Source organism: Musca autumnalis, unplaced genomic scaffold, assembly GCF_047663935.1.
Source record: "Musca autumnalis isolate F117 unplaced genomic scaffold, ASM4766393v1 scaffold_4, whole genome shotgun sequence".
Taxonomy (NCBI): Eukaryota; Metazoa; Arthropoda; class Insecta; order Diptera; family Muscidae; genus Musca; species Musca autumnalis.
In genome coordinates, this window is record NW_027411977.1 from 8,862,532 (window position 1) to 8,879,860 (window position 17,329).

At 34.2% G+C, this 17,329-nt stretch overlaps 1 protein-coding gene across 1 annotated transcript in view; it reads right to left on the minus strand.

Moving 5' to 3' along the window:
- GV1 overlaps positions 1-15,073 on the minus strand; it is a 92,552-nt gene extending 77,479 nt beyond the window's left edge. Inside the window, exon 1 of the mRNA XM_073983959.1 lies at positions 14,952-15,073. The gene's annotated coding sequence lies outside the window, so the exon portion shown is untranslated. The remainder of the gene's footprint in view (positions 1-14,951) is intronic.
- Positions 15,074-17,329: the final 2,256 nt, after the last annotated feature.

Below are 17,329 nucleotides of genomic sequence, written 5' to 3' on the forward strand. Positions count from 1 at the left end.
AGAGTATAACGCAAGTTTATATCTAGCATTTGTGGACTATGAAAAAGCGTTCGATGCCCTAAACAGAAAATACATATGGAGCTCACTTCTATAAAAAGGAATACCCAAGAAACTAGTGACAGTTATAGAAAATAGGTACAATGGTACGACTTCCAGAGTGTTGCTCGAAGGAGTCCTCAGCGAAGCGTTTTTTACAACCAGCGGAGTGCGACAAGGCTGCACATTATCACCACTATTATTCGTCACAGTTCTTGACGCAGTGTTTGAAAATCTAGACTCAACACCATCGGGTCTAAATTGAAATTTGTTCGACAAACTTGGGGATCTGGAGTATGCAGACGATGCTGTTGTACTTACAACACCATACTCAGATATGCAAAACAAGTTACTCAACCTGTCACAGGAATCATTGAAAGTTGGTCTGAAAATAAACTGCGGCAAAACAATAACTATGAGGATAAATGCCAATAATAACAAACCGTTTATGATATATGGAGAAGCAATACAGTATATGGACCGTTTTGAATATCTTGGTAACATTTTATCAACAAAAGGAGGTGCCACGGAGGACGTTGATAACCGTATTAGAAAACATCTAAAAACAAAAATTAATATCTTCAATTTTTGTGTGAAATCTACGCTACTTTATGGATCCGAGACATGGCTTACCAATACCACAATAACCAATAAACTTCAAGTATTTATAAACAGATGTTTTCGCAACATATTAAAAATATGGTGGCCACAAACTATATCTAACGAACGTGTCTGGAATATAACAAATCAACAGGAAATAATATCTGCAATCACTCAAAGGAAATATGGCTGGCTCGGCCACACTCTAAGAAAAAGCGAAACTGATATTTCCCACTCAGCTTTCCATTGGAATATATTAGGATGTATAAAGTATGGACCGAATCGGTCTTTCCCTTCAAGGGTTATCGTGCGCACAATTTTTCCGAATATTTTTGAATTTTTGTGCGGGTGGTATTTGAAGGAGTGGACCGATATGGCTCATCTTCGAACTTAAACTAAGTTTGGTCAAAATACTACGTTTGTAACTACTCGAAATAATCATTGTAGATATATGTATATATATTCTTGATCAACATGCAATTCTACATCGATATAGGCATGTCCGTCCGTCTGTCCGTCTGTGGAAATCACTCTAGCGTCCGAACGAATTGACGTAGGTTGATAAAATTTTGGGAAAATATATTATATGTACGTAGGACTTTTGGTATTGAAAGCGGGCTATGTAGGTCCACGATTTCGTATAGCCCCCATACAAAATGACGCGTGACGCGTCGTCGTTTTAAAGAATTTTTAAGATATTTGTCCCATTTTACCACCGAATTGGTTGTAATTTGGTACTTTGTGTCTCCTGAGGCCAAAAAACATTCCTACCAAAGTTGGGTTATATAGGTCCACGTTTTGGTATAGCCCCCATATAAGGCCCCATATAAATTACGCGTCATTTTAATATAGTTTGAATGTATTACACCCATTTGACCACAGAATTGGTTGCAATTTGGTATTTTGTGTCTCCAGAGGCCAACAAACATTCCTACCAAAGTTGGGTTATATAGGTCCACGTTTTGGTATAGCCCCCATATAAGGCACCATATAAAGTACGCGTCATTTTAATATATTTTGAACGTATTACACCCATTTGACCACAGAATTGGTTGCAATTTGGTATTTTGTGTCTCCAGAGGCCAACAAACATTCCTACCAAAGTTGGGTTATATAGGTCCACGTTTTGGTATAGCCCCCATATAAGGCACCATATAAAGTACGCGTCATTTTAATATATTTTGAACGTATTAAAACCATTTGACCACAGAATTGGTTGTGTCTTCAGAGGTCAGAAAACATTCCTACCAAAGTTGGGTTATATAGGTCCACGTTTTGGTATATAAAGTAAGCGTCATTTTAATATATATATCACACCCATTTGACCAAAGAATCGGTTGTAACTTTGTATTTTGTGTTTCCAGAGGCTAAGAAACATTTCTACCATAAAATGTTTATATAGGTCCACGTGTTGGTATAGCCCCAATAATACGATATCTCCCGACTTTCGATATTTTATGAAGGTTTTATCCTCATTATCACACCGAGACGGCTGAAATTTGGTATTTTGTCTTCTTTAGGCTTATAAAACTTTCCCCAGAAATTTGTAGGTATAGGTCCACGCCATCATATAGCCCCCATAGAACGGTAACATCCGAATTTCGGTTTTTTGAAGGTTGTGGTCACATTAATCCACCGAAATGGCTGAAATTTGTGGTGGAGGGTATAAAAAGTTCGGCCCGGCCGAACTTAACGCTTTTCTTACTTGTTTAGTGGTAATTTCTTACTTCTTGAGAAAGTGACCCAAAAACTGTAAAAAAAACTCCTACGGCCAACAAGTGTAGTGGCTGGTGCGAACAAAAACTACCGAAATGAATACTGCGTTGGTCCACACTTTGCATATGGTAATATTTCTTCGAATATTAGATGAAATTCGAAGATTATGCTTATAGGTTCACTCCTTCCGGTACCTCCCCCACAACAGTTCAAAAATATTCGCTAAAATGGGAACCGATTTTCTCCAAACTTTGTATCTCGAAATATTTTGTCCAAACATAGTTTATGTTCAAAAGTGGGCCCTATCGATCCATTTCTTAGGGTACCACCCAAACAAATGATAAACATTTTTAATTAATTGAATTAATCGAGCTAACATGGCCTAAGGAGTTTATATTGAAAAAGTAAATTCTAGCGAAGTCCCACAAACCCAACCAATATGCTACGAACGTTTCGCTGATGGTTTAATTCAGAGCAGCTATACATACATATTTCGATAAACTTTTGAAGTCACTGTAAGCAAATATATAATTGAAAATAAGATTTGGAGCCACGCCATTTAACCAAAAAGGCATAAACTTTTGTTTCTCACTAAATTTATTATCATATTGTTACATATATATCATTTTATATCATATATAATTTTATTATTTTTATAATAATCATATCAATTAAAAGTGATTTGTGCGGGACCTTTTAAAATATTTAAATGGAATAAAAGTTATTATAGTCAATAATAGGATAAAGGTCATTCATTCGTTCGTGCAAAAGGAAATAACTTTTTTTCAATTTTTTTTTTGTGCGTTACCTTTTTAATACTTAAATAGAATAAACTTATTTTAGTCATTAATAGGCAAAAGTTCATTCATTCCCGCTGCAGAAAATCATTTTTTGAGAATAAGTTCAAAAAGTCATACCCCTAATACACGTACTTACACTTTATGGCGTGGTATCGTTTTTATCGAAACATAGATCTATTCTTAGAGTTTTCAATGGAATTACCAACATAGAATTCCAAATAATACATTTCCTCTATACTTTACACTGTATCTTATAACGGCAACAATTTCAACTATTCAAAGTAGGTACTGACCCCCACTGAAATTCTTCACAATTTGAAAACAGCTAACTTTAATTCTAGGTTCACTTAACTGTTTCATACCAACCCTCCTATATTTTAAGAGACTACTTGCCCCACCGTTACCAACAACAAATGTGCGTTTATGGTGGAAATTTGTTCGAACGAAATGTTAAGCGTGAACAACGTTGCTGTAATTTTTGTGTTTGATAAAGTTGGCAAGCAACAGCATTTCAGAGCTGCTGTTGTTGGCCCAGAATGCATTTAGAAAATTTAATTATTGTTTTATCATCACTGTGATTTGTTGTCCGCCATTGTTGTTGTTGTTGCTTCTAATAAGACATGACATTTTAATGTCAAACATATTGAAAAATGGTCAAGTTATGCACACAAAGAATAAGGCAAGTCGTGGGAAGGAAGGTACGTAGCAAGCAATTCATGGTGGTGCTATTAAAACAAAAGACTTAAGCAACAAACTTGACCAATGCAATTTTTTGTTTTTTGTTAAATCGTTTTAATGTTTGATAAATTATGATCAAAATACGTGATAATTTTTTTTTTTTAATTAACTGCACGATTTAACGATGAAGAAGAATATTCTGCACAACTTTTGGCATGCATTGGAGGGGTAATAAAAGTGATCGTATGCCCAAAGAAGGACAAGTAAATATTTCATCTTTGTTACTCCATGGACATTTTTAAATTATTTAAATAACGCGAAAAAATGCTCATCATTCTTTTTCTACTTCCTGCTTATATTTTACACATTCGTCTTTAACGCTTGTTTGTACAAAATTAACTCAACAAAGGTATAAAAACTTTGCTTTTTGCAAATTGCATAAATCTTATGCCAGGCGTAAAATAATGTTCGCCATAACATTGTTGGACATTAACATTTTAAGACCCTCATAAAACGGTTATGTTGTGACCTTAATGTGTGCCACCTTCTCAAGTGAGGAAAATAACAAAAAATACGCTTAAAATAATGGAAAAGTCACGATCGACAATGATATGCCCTACACAGCAAAAATAACAAGTGAGAAAAGGCTATATTCGGTACTGGGCCGACTATGTGATACCCTACACCACTACCTCTGTACATAATCTTTTCACTAGAAAACAATTCTCTTAGGGAGATACGAAAGTTTTCACCTATCTGGTTTTTATACCAAATGAATTAAGGCGAACTGAACCAAAATAATTAATATTTAATTGTGTACTTGACTGCTATCGACATCACCAACACCAATAGGCTTCTATCTCTCTGAGAATATTTCGACCTGTAGTGTTATTGCAGAAAAAGAGGAAAAAATGGATACATTACCGACTATTGCGATATCTCTATTATTTGACTACCTACGCCAACCTATTTGCATAATTTTAAAGATGGGATTTTCTACTTTCTTAGTCACGCTTTGCTTTTAGAAGGTCCCCAACCAAAGGTGTGATATCCGTCATTATTATTAAAATCCCAAAAATGAAAAGTTGGGTTCTATTAGCGATATTGCGATATCTTCGTTGTATGAGCGATATCTTCGTTGTATGACCGCCTACGACAATCTACGTTTCATCGTTTCAAAGCGATATTTTCTACTTTCATTGCCAAGTTTTGCTTTTTATATACCCCTTATAGACGCTGAGATATTTGCTTTGGAATAAAATGTAGACTTTTTCTCCAAATAACTTTTTTGCTCATTCCGACCCCTAATTATTATCCGACCATCACCAAAATCAATAGGCTTCTTCCCCTCCGGGACCCCCATCAACACCCAAAATTTCGTGACGATCCGATCAAAATTGCGACCTGTAGCGTGATTTCCAAAAAAATTAAAAAATGGGATGTATTAACGACTATTGCGATATCTCCGTTAGTTGGCCACCTACGCCGACTTGGTTGCATCATTGTAAAGATGGGATCTTCTACTTTCATAGTCAGGCTTTGCTTTTGGAAAGTTACCAACGAAAGCTGTGATATTCGTCATTATAATTAAAATCGCAAGAATGAAAATTTGGGTTTTATTTTCGACTATTGTAGTATCTCCGTTGTTTGATCACCTACGAGAACTTACTTTACATCATTAGAAAGGTGATATTTTCTACTTTTAGTGTCAGGTCTTGCTTTTAATACGCCCCTTATAGACGCTGAGATATTTGCTTTGGAATAAAATGTAGACTTTTTCTCCAAATAACTTTTTTGCTCATTCCGACCCCTAATTATTATCCGACCATCACCAAAATCAATAGGCTTCTTCCCCTACGGGACCCCCATTACCCCCAAAATTTCGTGACGATCCGATCAAAACTGCGACCTGCAGCGTGATTTCCAAAAAAGTGGAATAATGGGAAGTATTACCGGCTATTGCAATATCTCCGTTATTTGGTCACCTACGCCGACCTGGTTTGCATCATTGTAAATATGGGATCTTCCACTTTCATAGTCAGGCTTTGCTTTTGAAAAGTCCCTAACCAAAGCTGTGATATTCGTCATTATAATTAAAATCGCAAGAATGAAAATTTGGGTTTTATTTGCGACTATTGTAATATCTCCGTTGTTTGATCACCTACGAGAACTTACTTTACATCATTAGAAAGGTGATATTTTCTACTCTTATCGTCAGGTATTCCTTTTGATATACATCATATAGAAGCTGAGATATTCGCTTTGGAAAAAAACGTTGTCTTTTTATCCACATTAGTTTTTTGCCCATTCCGACCCCTGAATATTATCCGACCATCACCAAAATCAATAGGCTTCTTCCCCTCCGGGACCCTCATCAACACCCAAAATTTCGTGACGATCCGATCAAAATTGCGACCTGTAGCGTGATTACAAGGTTTATATGGACAGACGGACGGACGGACGGACTGACGGACGGACACACATAGCCAGATCGACTCAGCTCGTCGAGACATTCATTTTGGTATATATGAGTATGGGTCTACGACCATTATTTCGATGCGTTACAAACTTTTTGGGCAAAAACAAGTTATAATACCCTCCCCACATAGTGATGTAGGGTATAAAAATATGTGTACAAATTACAGAAAAATAAGCAAACGTTGTATATGTGCTAACAAAAAAAGGCGTAATTCAAAATTACAAACCAAATATTTGCAAAGTATAACGCTATGCGATTCTGCCAAACATAAATGTATACATTAGGGTTACCTTGACCTTTTTTATCAAAAATGATTTCCTATAGCTGAAAAGAATGAACTTTTGAAAAAATACTATGAAATGAAAAAAAAAATTAAAAAAAATTAAAAAAGTTGCACGAATGAATGAACGACCTTTTGCCTATTATTGACAATGATAACTTTTATTTCATTTAAATATTTAAAAAGGTCCCGCTCAAATAATTTTTAATTGATATGATATAGGAAATTATATATGATATAAAATGATATAAGTAATAATATGATGATTAATTTAGTGAGAAACAAAATGTTATGCCATTTTGATTATGTTGCGTGGTTCCAAGGCTTAATTTCAGTTATATATCAGCTTAAAGCGAATTGTCTTAAACTAAGATTTTATGTAATCTTAGGTAAAAACTCATCAAAATATGATGCAGGGATACGAGGTTGTAAAAATGTCGTAACCCTAGTATACATATATACATATGTCATATACAAACGTTGTCTGCATATGAACATTTACATAGTGTAGAGCGCAAAGGCGAAGTCGCATCACCCTCCATATCGCTAGCACATATGTATAATAACGTTGAAATTTTATTTGTAACCTTAAAACCTAGACTGACATTTTACTTTGTTTCTGGGGAAACCAACTATTACTTAAATATCAAAAAAAAAACTAATTTGCTTCAATGACTTCATTTCATGCATTTATTTTACGACTTTCATTTGTTCGCCTTTTTGACTTTTTTCGCTTATGGGTTTTATTTGCAACCACATGTCTCAAAGATAAATCGTAAATTTGAAGATCAATTTGTTTTGATAAACACGCCAAATGAAAAAGTGTCACAAGGCATGTTTGCGATAACTAAAAATAAAACCAAACGCAAAAAGGGTGCTGCAATTGCTCACCGGCATACATTATAATGACGTGGGGAAGTCCATCAACTCGTGACGGTGATAAGCTATCTTGGGTGTTTGCAGCATGTGAATGATTTACAAAGAATCTTAAAATAATTTAATTCTTTCTAATAATTATGAGCTGAAAAGGTAGGCATGTGTTTGTGGTCAATGGCCCTAGGTAATAAAGAAGAAAACAGCAAAGGTTAAACATTTGCATTTGTTTTTTTTTTTTCCAAATGCAATCCTGCAAATCAAGTAATAAAATTCAAAGTGTAACAATTTTGTAAGGGAACTCAAAAACGTTTTTGTTTCACTTTGTACCCTGTTAAAATTTCAATTTAAATGATTAGTAAAGTGAACTAATTTTGTAATGATGCTAATAAAATGTATTATTGATCAATATGTACAATATTAATTGTACTTTTAATTATCAATAAGTATAAATTTAATAAGTCCAAAATGAGATAAGCAATATCTTAATTATAAAAAAAATACTGAAAATCAGCTAGCAACAATATCTGAAAATCATTGTAATCTACAAAGCCAAATAAAAATTCTTTCAAGAAATCAGGGAACTGCTAGATTCTACATTAGGCTCAATGGCGTGATACCAATATAGTGTCATTAAAATAAACAGTGTATATTAAATATACGTTAATTGTAAAACCGATCTTCTTATATTTTGTTTAAAACAGTGTTTCATAGGCGACAATTAGTCAGAATGTTATGCAATATTTCTCAACAAAACGATGTGCCCTTCCAGATGAAAGAAAGATCTACTAAAAAATTTTGTAGCTTTCTTTAATGAACAAAAAAAATTGTGTCCTAAAATCTTCCCACCATAAAGTCTCGAATAAGCCACCCAACGCTTAAATGATTCCTTATACTGTCCTTATACTAGGGACATGTCTCGGATCATATTGATTCAATGCTTGCAGATATAATGGTCCAAACCTTAAAAATCCTACGTTGATCAACATAAATGGTAGGGGTCACGATAATCGAAAGAAGTGACTAATATTGGTACAACTTAGGTACATCGCACAGTGTCACGACCGTGGCCAAAAATGGTCAATACCAAATACTTCGGAATACAAATTTATTAATGAGAAATGATACTAAACATTTCAATTTGAAGGAATTTGAATTGTGGTATTGATTTGTCAAGTAGTTTTGTTCATGTGAAGGTTCAAATCCGATTATTGTTGGAAATATGCATTATTGTCGTTATTTTACTAAAATTATAACTTTTATTATGCTCTAATATCACTGTGCAAATTTTTTAAGTTCATCTTGTGCAAACAATTCGAGCAGAAGATTTTTTTGAAAGTACAGACCCAAACGACAAGAAACCCTAGTTGGGTTTTGTTGTGTCAGATCCAGCTCGGATTTTATGGCCCCATCTAAACATAGTTAAATATTGAGTTTTTAAAGAAATTCGGGGCTATATCTCTGAAACCAATGCGAAGCTTCTTTTGACCTCTGAAGCACATTTGTAGATAAGGACAAGTATAAAATATTTGAAGAAATAATGAACTCGAAAAACTACATTTATTGCCCCAATTTTCAAAATATATGCAAAAAATCCACAATTTTTATACATTTCGCACCGTACCTCCAAAACCGTTAACTTTGTTTGAATATTTTCTTTTGGAAAAATATTCCCTGGAATGTAATACACAACTCTTCAGAACATGTCAATGTTGCAAAATGCCTCTATGCCGTTGTTTTCAGTACATTTTTCAACGGCGATTTAATAAAAATGTCAATAATGTAGTGAAATCCGAATTGCAATAATAAACTCTTGGTGGGAACTGTGTTTGAAATACGTGCTGTAAAAGAAATGATGCAAAATACCGCTGAAACAACATGAAGTAAGCAGGAGAATGTTCTAAAGAATTGTTGAGAACTTTATTTGTAAGATTTTTGCAAATGGTTACTTGGTTCAACTACCAATAGTTTAGCCAATACTGACCAGAATTTCAGCAATTATGTAAAATGTTCTATATTTTATAGATTTTGATGCCCTAGATGGAGTTTTTCTTGTGTGGTTTTTTCAAAAGATAAGTTCACTAGTTTATGGCTACAATATTGCTAAAGACAGCAAGGCCAAATTCCTATTCGTTTCTGAGATATAGGCCTGATAAATGCAGAAAAGTGTCGATTTTGCCCGGTTTAGATGAGACCATAAAATCCGAACTGGATCTGACAGAACAAAACCCTACTAGGGTTTTTGTAGTCTAAGTATGTACTTTCAAAAAATGCATACTAGAAGTTGTTTGCATTTTCAGTGTTGCATAGTGTATTTTAATATTTGAAGTAATTTATCGTTCTAAAATAAATTTTTAAAGTTGCCTTGTATGTAATAAATAGATTTACTTTTGGTTGAGAAATAGTGATCATATGGTGTTTACAGCTACCCAAGTCTGTAGTACTTAGTACATCGGTTTTGTGAACCGAATTTGAAAATTTGTGGAGTGGGAAAAAATTATATAAAAGTGTATATTGATATTTTTTGTTGTTTGATTTGTGAAAAGTGAGTACTTCAAATATATAAAGGTTCCAGCTGCACACATTTGCACACGAAGTGACCACCTCATTAGGGAGTTACTCCCTTTTTATGTAAATGTTTCCCGCGTTCACTAAATCTCGAAAACAAATAGACCGATCATCAAATATTTTTGTGGGCATATAAAATACCTAATAATCCTGCTTTTGGACGAGAGACTTTTAAAAATATCAATTAAAAAACACGGAACAGGCAAAATCAAAATTCGATTTATTATACATTAATAGATCAAAACAACGTTTTTAATTGAAAATTCTCGTTAAAGACAAATTTTGATTTATTCAATAAGCCCACAAAAAGATATGAAGACTGAAAGCCACATTTCAGTCATTTTAGGTGGATATTGGATCTATTTCGTCAAATTTAAAGAGGAAAGTTTTATACCCCCAACAAAACTAAATGCCAAATTTCAGCAATTTCGGTGTGATAATAGCCTCATTCAGCCTTCAAAATACCTAAAATCAGGAGGTACAGTTCTATGGGGGCTATATCAAAAAAGGACCTGTATCCACAATTCCATTTTGAAATGTTTCATACCTCTGCCGAAGACTAAACACCGAATTTCAGTCATTTTGTTTGGTCATTGTGACTATAACTTTCAAAATACCGAAAATATGGAGGAGGCTATATGAAAACGTGGGCCGATAATCGCAGTTTTTTGTCCTCGAGATTGTAAGTCAACAATAAGTACGTGTACCAACGATAACTTATTCTATTCTTGGCCACATTTAATATGAACTCGCGACATAGTGCATCTTAATCTTTCTCTCAAACGTTATTTATAAAAAAAAAATTTAAAACAAGTGAGCAAAGGCCTATAGCCGGGACGGGGCCGACCATGTGGTATCCTACACCACTGCCCCTGTGCATAAGCTTTTCACTGGTAAACATCTCTTTTAGGGAATATAATCCGACTATCACCAAACATAATATGCCTCTTTCTCACTGGGACCCCCATAAGCATCCAAAATTTCGTGACCATCCGATCAAAATTATGACCTGTAGCGTGATTGCAAAAAATGGAAGAATTGGATGCATTACCGACTATTGTGGAACCTCTCTTGTTTGACCACCTTCGCCAACCTACTTTACACCAATGTAAATGTTATATTTTCATCTTCCATTGACAGGCTTTGCCGTTGGAATACCCTTACTAGAAGCCGATATATTCACAAAGAATAAAACTTTTAATTTGCCTCCACATGAGTTTTTCCCCATTCCGACCCCTAAATGTTATCCGACTATCACCGAAATCAATAGACTTCTCCCTCTGTGGGGCCCCCATCTATCCCCAAAATTTCGTGACTATGCGATCAAAATTGCAACCTGTAGCGTGATTACAAAAAATGGAAAAATTGGATATATTACTGACTTTTGCGATAACTCGGTTGTTTGCCCACTTACGCCATCATACTTTGTATCAATATAAAGGAGATCTTTCCTTCTTCCATTGACGGGCTTTCCTTTTGGAATACTCCTACTAGAAGCGAAGATATTTGCATAAGAAAGAAACGTTGACTTTTCTCCACATAAGCTTTTTGCTTATTCCGACTCCTGAATATTATTCGACTATCCCCAAACTAATAATAGGCTTCTTCCTCTGAGGGACCCGCATTAACTCCCAAAAAATTCGTGACGATCCGATCAAAATTGCGACCTGTAGCGTGATTACAAAAAAATCGGAAAATGGGATGCATTACCGACTATTGCGATATCTTTGTTGTTTGGCCACCTACGAAAACCTACTTTACAAAGGTGATATTTTATACTTTTCTTGACAGGTTTTGCTTTGATATACCTCTTAAAGAAACAGAGATATTGGCTTTGAAATAAAAAGTTTACATTTCTCAAAATAAGTTTTTGCCCATTCCGAACCCTGAATATTATCCGACCATCATTAAAATCAATAGTCTTCTTCCTCTGTGGGACCCCCATAAACTCCCAAAATTTCGTGACTATCCGATCATAATTGCCACCTGAAGCGCGATTAAAAAAATTGAAAAATGGGATGTATTACCGACTATTACTACATCTCCGTTAATTGGCCACCAATGCCAATCTACTTTGCATTATTGTAAAGGTGGGGTATTCTACTTTTAGTCAGGCTTTTTTTGGAAGTTCCCCATCCAAAGCACTCATATTCGTCATTATAATTAAAACCGCAAAAATCAAAAGTTGGGTTGCTTTAGCGAATATTGCGATATCTTCGTTGTTTGACCACCTACGACAACCTACGTTGCAAAGGTGATATTTTCTACTTTCATTAGCAGGTTTTGCTTTGATATACCCCTTTTAGAAGCGGAGATATTTGCTTTGAAATAAAACGTTGACTTTATCTCCAAATAAGTTTTTTTGGCCATTCCGACCCCTGAATATTATCCGACCATTACCAAAATCAATAGGCTTCTTCCTCTGTAGGACCCCCAATAACCCCAAAATTTCGTGACGATCCGATCAAAATTGCGACCTGTAGCGTGATTACAAAAAAATGAAAAAATGGGATGTATTACCGACTATTGCGATATCTCCGTTGTTTGGCCACCTACGCCAACCTACTTTGCATCAATGTAAAGATGGGATTTTTTACTTTCATAGCCAGATTTTCCTTTTGGAAAATCGCCAACCAAAGCTGTGATGTATGACATTATAACTAAAATCGCAAAAAATAAAAGTTGGGTTTAATTAGCGGCTATTGCGATATCTTCGTTGTTTGACCACCTACGACAATCGTTAGAAAGGTGATATTTTGTGCTTTTATTAGCAGGTTTTACATTTGGTATACCCCTTATGGAAGCTGAGATATTTGCTTTGGAAAAAAAAATTTGAAATTTTTCCCAAATAAGTTTTTTGCCCATTCCGACCCCTAAATATTATCCGACCATCACCAAAATCAATAGGCTTCTTCCCCTCCGGGACCCTCATCAACACCCAAAATTTGGTGACGATCCGATCAAAATTGCGAATTCATCAGTTATTTGGCAGTATGTTAAAATTACATATCGACACCAACATTTTTTGACGATTTTTTAATTATAGTCACTTGCAGATCCCGACTAATTAGCGATGCAATAAAAATATAATTGACTTAAGAAAACATAAAACTGTTTCAAGGGCCAGCAACGCGAACCAGGTCGGCTAGTTAATTATATACAATTGTTCCCTCAAACATAAATAATGAATTTAATTAACATACTTACTAGACCAAATATGACTTTTAGGAAGCAAAATGTCCAAAAGTAGTATGAAATATTTTCATTTCGGGTAATTTTTCAAACCTTTCGACGTGGATAATCACGGCAAGAATGCATCGATCAAATTAAATATTTATATGTGGATAAAGGACCATCCTATAGCACTATGAATCAGAATCTGGTTTAATGAATTCAAACGTGGTCGACAATCGCTAAAAAACGAAGGTCGTGAAAAATTAAAAATTAACGCATAATGGAAGATCGTCATGTTATTTACCATTGGAAAGAAGCATCCTTGGGTATTTCTTCCACCAACTAACATTTAATACTGCATGAATACATGTTAGCAAATATGGGGTTATCTCATGAGATCCAGCACAATTTGCAAATTGCTCAAAAAAGGCTCTTGTCGATTGGTGCAAAGAAATTGTGAATAAATACGATCGAGGTGCTTCCAACGACGTTTTGAAGATCGTCGCAGACAACGAATGTTGGATCTATGCGTATGAGCCAGAAACAAAACAACAATTCACCGTGGGGGTTTTCGAAGCCGAGCCAAACCCAAACGAAAGTTGTTTACGGAAAAATCACTTCGAAGCAAATGGTCGCCTGTTTCTTCGTCTTAATTGACCATGTGGCTACTATACGTCTTGAGGAACATAGAAGGTTAATTCTGAGTGGTACACTACAATTTGTTTTCCTGAATTCTCTTGAGAAATTCTGAAAACTAACAAGAGAATAAATTTGGAGCCCAATGGCTTCATTTGATTCCCGAACATCATAAAAAAAGGCGTGGTCAACGATTTTCGTCACCAGAAGATACTGTTGACACCTCAAAAACTATGTTTTGGAGGTGTCTCCATCGGAGTAGAAAAAGTGCTTCAATAATTGGTTTGATGGTAAATATTCGCGTTTTCATTTTTCTAGTTCCCCTCCCATCTAGTTGACGCCGATTAAATCATATTAGTTCATCTGCTAATGCACAAGCAAACATTTGCAGGGTATACCGTGTTCCGTTCAAATTGAACATCAAGATTGTACGTCCTTCAAAAGTTGACAATAGATCATCTAAGTCCAGATTAGAGTCCGCATTCGGATCGATAACAATGAAATGGGAATCCCTTGGTAAATGTATCCTTATAACTTCTTCAGAAAATGTGTATTTTTCTAATTTATCATTAGCAGCAAAATTAAATTAAATCAAATATAGTTAATGGGTATTACAAGCAAGGACATAATAATTTCGATGAGTACATTCCCAAAAACCATGGAAACAACAACAATTTCAACATGTAAAATATTATAAATTTTGACAAGTCCAACTGAATAGATCATTGCAATTTGAAGATTCTCCCGGTCTGCTGCAGTAATGAGAACAAATGCCCTTTTTCCTTTATACACTTTTAATTGAAATTTCATATGAAGTGTATTTTAATTTCGGCAATTTTCTTAATATTAATACATAATCCAGTTGAATATTGGTTCGTGATGAATACAATTCCAGGCAGTTAATAACACATTTTATTCCAAAATCGTGATGATATTCCATTTGTATACATTTTGTGTATTTATGCTCTACATTTTGTTCATTTTCACACACAACACTGTCTTCCAAAAAATTATTCATATTTTATTACAATTTCTTTTATTTCATTTTGTTCCAACTATTTTGTTTGTAATATTCTTAATTATTAACAATATTCCATGGATTGATTCTTACAATTTTCTTCACAAACACAATTCTCTTGGCAATTTGTTTATAAATTTCTCGAAAAATTTACGCGCGCATACGCTGTAGCGTGACAAAACACGTTGAAGACACGAGTCACACTGATTTTGCTAAATGCAAACGATTCAACTCCAAGTCTTTTTCCCCCTACGTTAAGTAATGAAAATCGTACTCCAACTTACAGAGTCAGCAAACATCGATTGAAAATAAAACAAAACAAAAAAACAACACACAAACACAAAGTCAAGTCAGTAAAGCGATTATTGTATTTTCATTCAAAGCGAGACAGCCGGACAACAAACAAAAGAGCGAGTACATCAATCCGGGTTTTCTCACAATTGAAAGAATAAACATCTCTAAAAAAAGCTCTCATCTAAGTTTTCGAGAGTCAATAAAGCCTGAGACCAATAATGGGTAATAGTTACGACTGATGGGACAAAGAGCTAGACATAAACAAATAAAAAAGGTAATGGAGAAATTGTTTACATTTTTTAGTGAAATAAATTAAATTCTTGGATGTTGAGCAACATGTTGCTAAAACCAAAGACAACAAATGCTTGTATGTGGCTGTGATGGAATGTTGTTGGTAAAGTAAAACTAAGTAAAACGTTGACTTCTAAGCACTTGTAAACGTTTTCTAATTATCTGTAATTCTTAAATATTTATTGTTAATTAATTTTCCTAAAGATCCATAAAAGAATAGAAAATTTAAAAAAAAATAAATTTTCACCAAGTGTTTGCGTATACAATTAGTAATGTTTGTGCCTTAAGTCTTTTGTTTTCTTTGACCTTACAGCAGCAAGTAGAACAGCAAAGAATTTTACAAATTTGGCAATTGTATGAATAATATAATTTCACAAATATAGAATTTATTTAAATAAACTAAATATATTCAAATAAGTATAACCAAATTTGGATTTTTTTATTCAGAACGATATAACCCCGAAGATAACAAATTAAATGTGAATTGAAAGCAAATAAATTAATTAAACGAAAAGGCCAACATTCCCTGATACTAAACAACCCACATCAATCAAGTGGTCAATATTTCGTTGAAATTAACTGATTTGTTGAGCAGATAATGTTAACTTTATTTATTTGTTCTTTTCTCTTGCTTATTTATTAGCACATTTGCGTCTTAGGTATTTTGTGTACATTTGTAATTTTCCGCAACCTGACTGTTATGTATCCTCAGTTATCAATTAAGGCTCGGAAGGTTTGTTAAATGTAGATTATTTAACTTAAAATAACAACTGCATCTCAAATTATTCAATACCAAAATCAATATCTTTATCTCTTAATCGCTCATTCCTAAAGGAATATTTTAAATTCTTTTTAATTAGTAATTTGCGTCATGGGCGGTCACTGGAACACGGTGCTAATTGTTTTAAATTTAAAGATGATTATTCGCTTTCTTTATAAGACACTAGCAAAGTGCCCGCTACTTCGTATGCGTTAAATATACAAAACAAATAAACAATATATAATATAGAATGGTGGAAACATTTTGTGTACTAATACGTACCACTTTAGTTCGATTTTCGTCACGCCTACACATCAAGAGCAATCCACATTTTTTGAGATATTTTAATTGAGGTTCTCAGCGCAAATACGGCCTAACCCAACAACCGCCATCCTCATTTCTAGCTCTATCTGTTCCCCCAATTATAGAACTATTTAGTACTTTACATGTAAATACATAAATACGAACCTCCTCCTATTATTTCAAAATTCCCTTTACACAATAACAAATTGTACCAAATCCTGTGTCATTGACAACTTTTCGTATATTTATGGCACATATTTCTTAAATCGGACGTTATAAGCAAATGGTAACAGTAATCTTAATTCCAAATCTCACGAATCCAAATCTATCCGTTCATCCAATACAAAATTGTACCATACATGGAACCATTTCGTACCCCTAAGTGTACCTAATTCCACATTTTAGGATTCGAGCGCTATAATTTCACCCAAATCCTAATTGTACAAAATGTAGTACTTTTTGTAAGCATAAGTACGCAATTCCAAAACTAAGTACGCATTTCTAAAACTAACCCCAACAGTAATATTAACTCCAAAATCAAGATTCCAGCTCTAACCGTTCGCTCAAATCCAAGTTGTGCCAAATATACTACCGTTTAGTACTTTTCGTACATATAAGTACGAATTTCAAAAACTTCCTCAATCCTACATCCCAACAGTAATCTTAATTCCAAACTTCAAGATTCCAGCTCTAGCCGTTCGCTCAAATCCAAATTGAACCAAATTTAGTACTTTTCGTACTCATAAGTACGAATTTCCAAAACTTCTTTCATATCTCAATCCTACACTCCAACAGTAATATTAATTCCAAATTTCTTGATTCC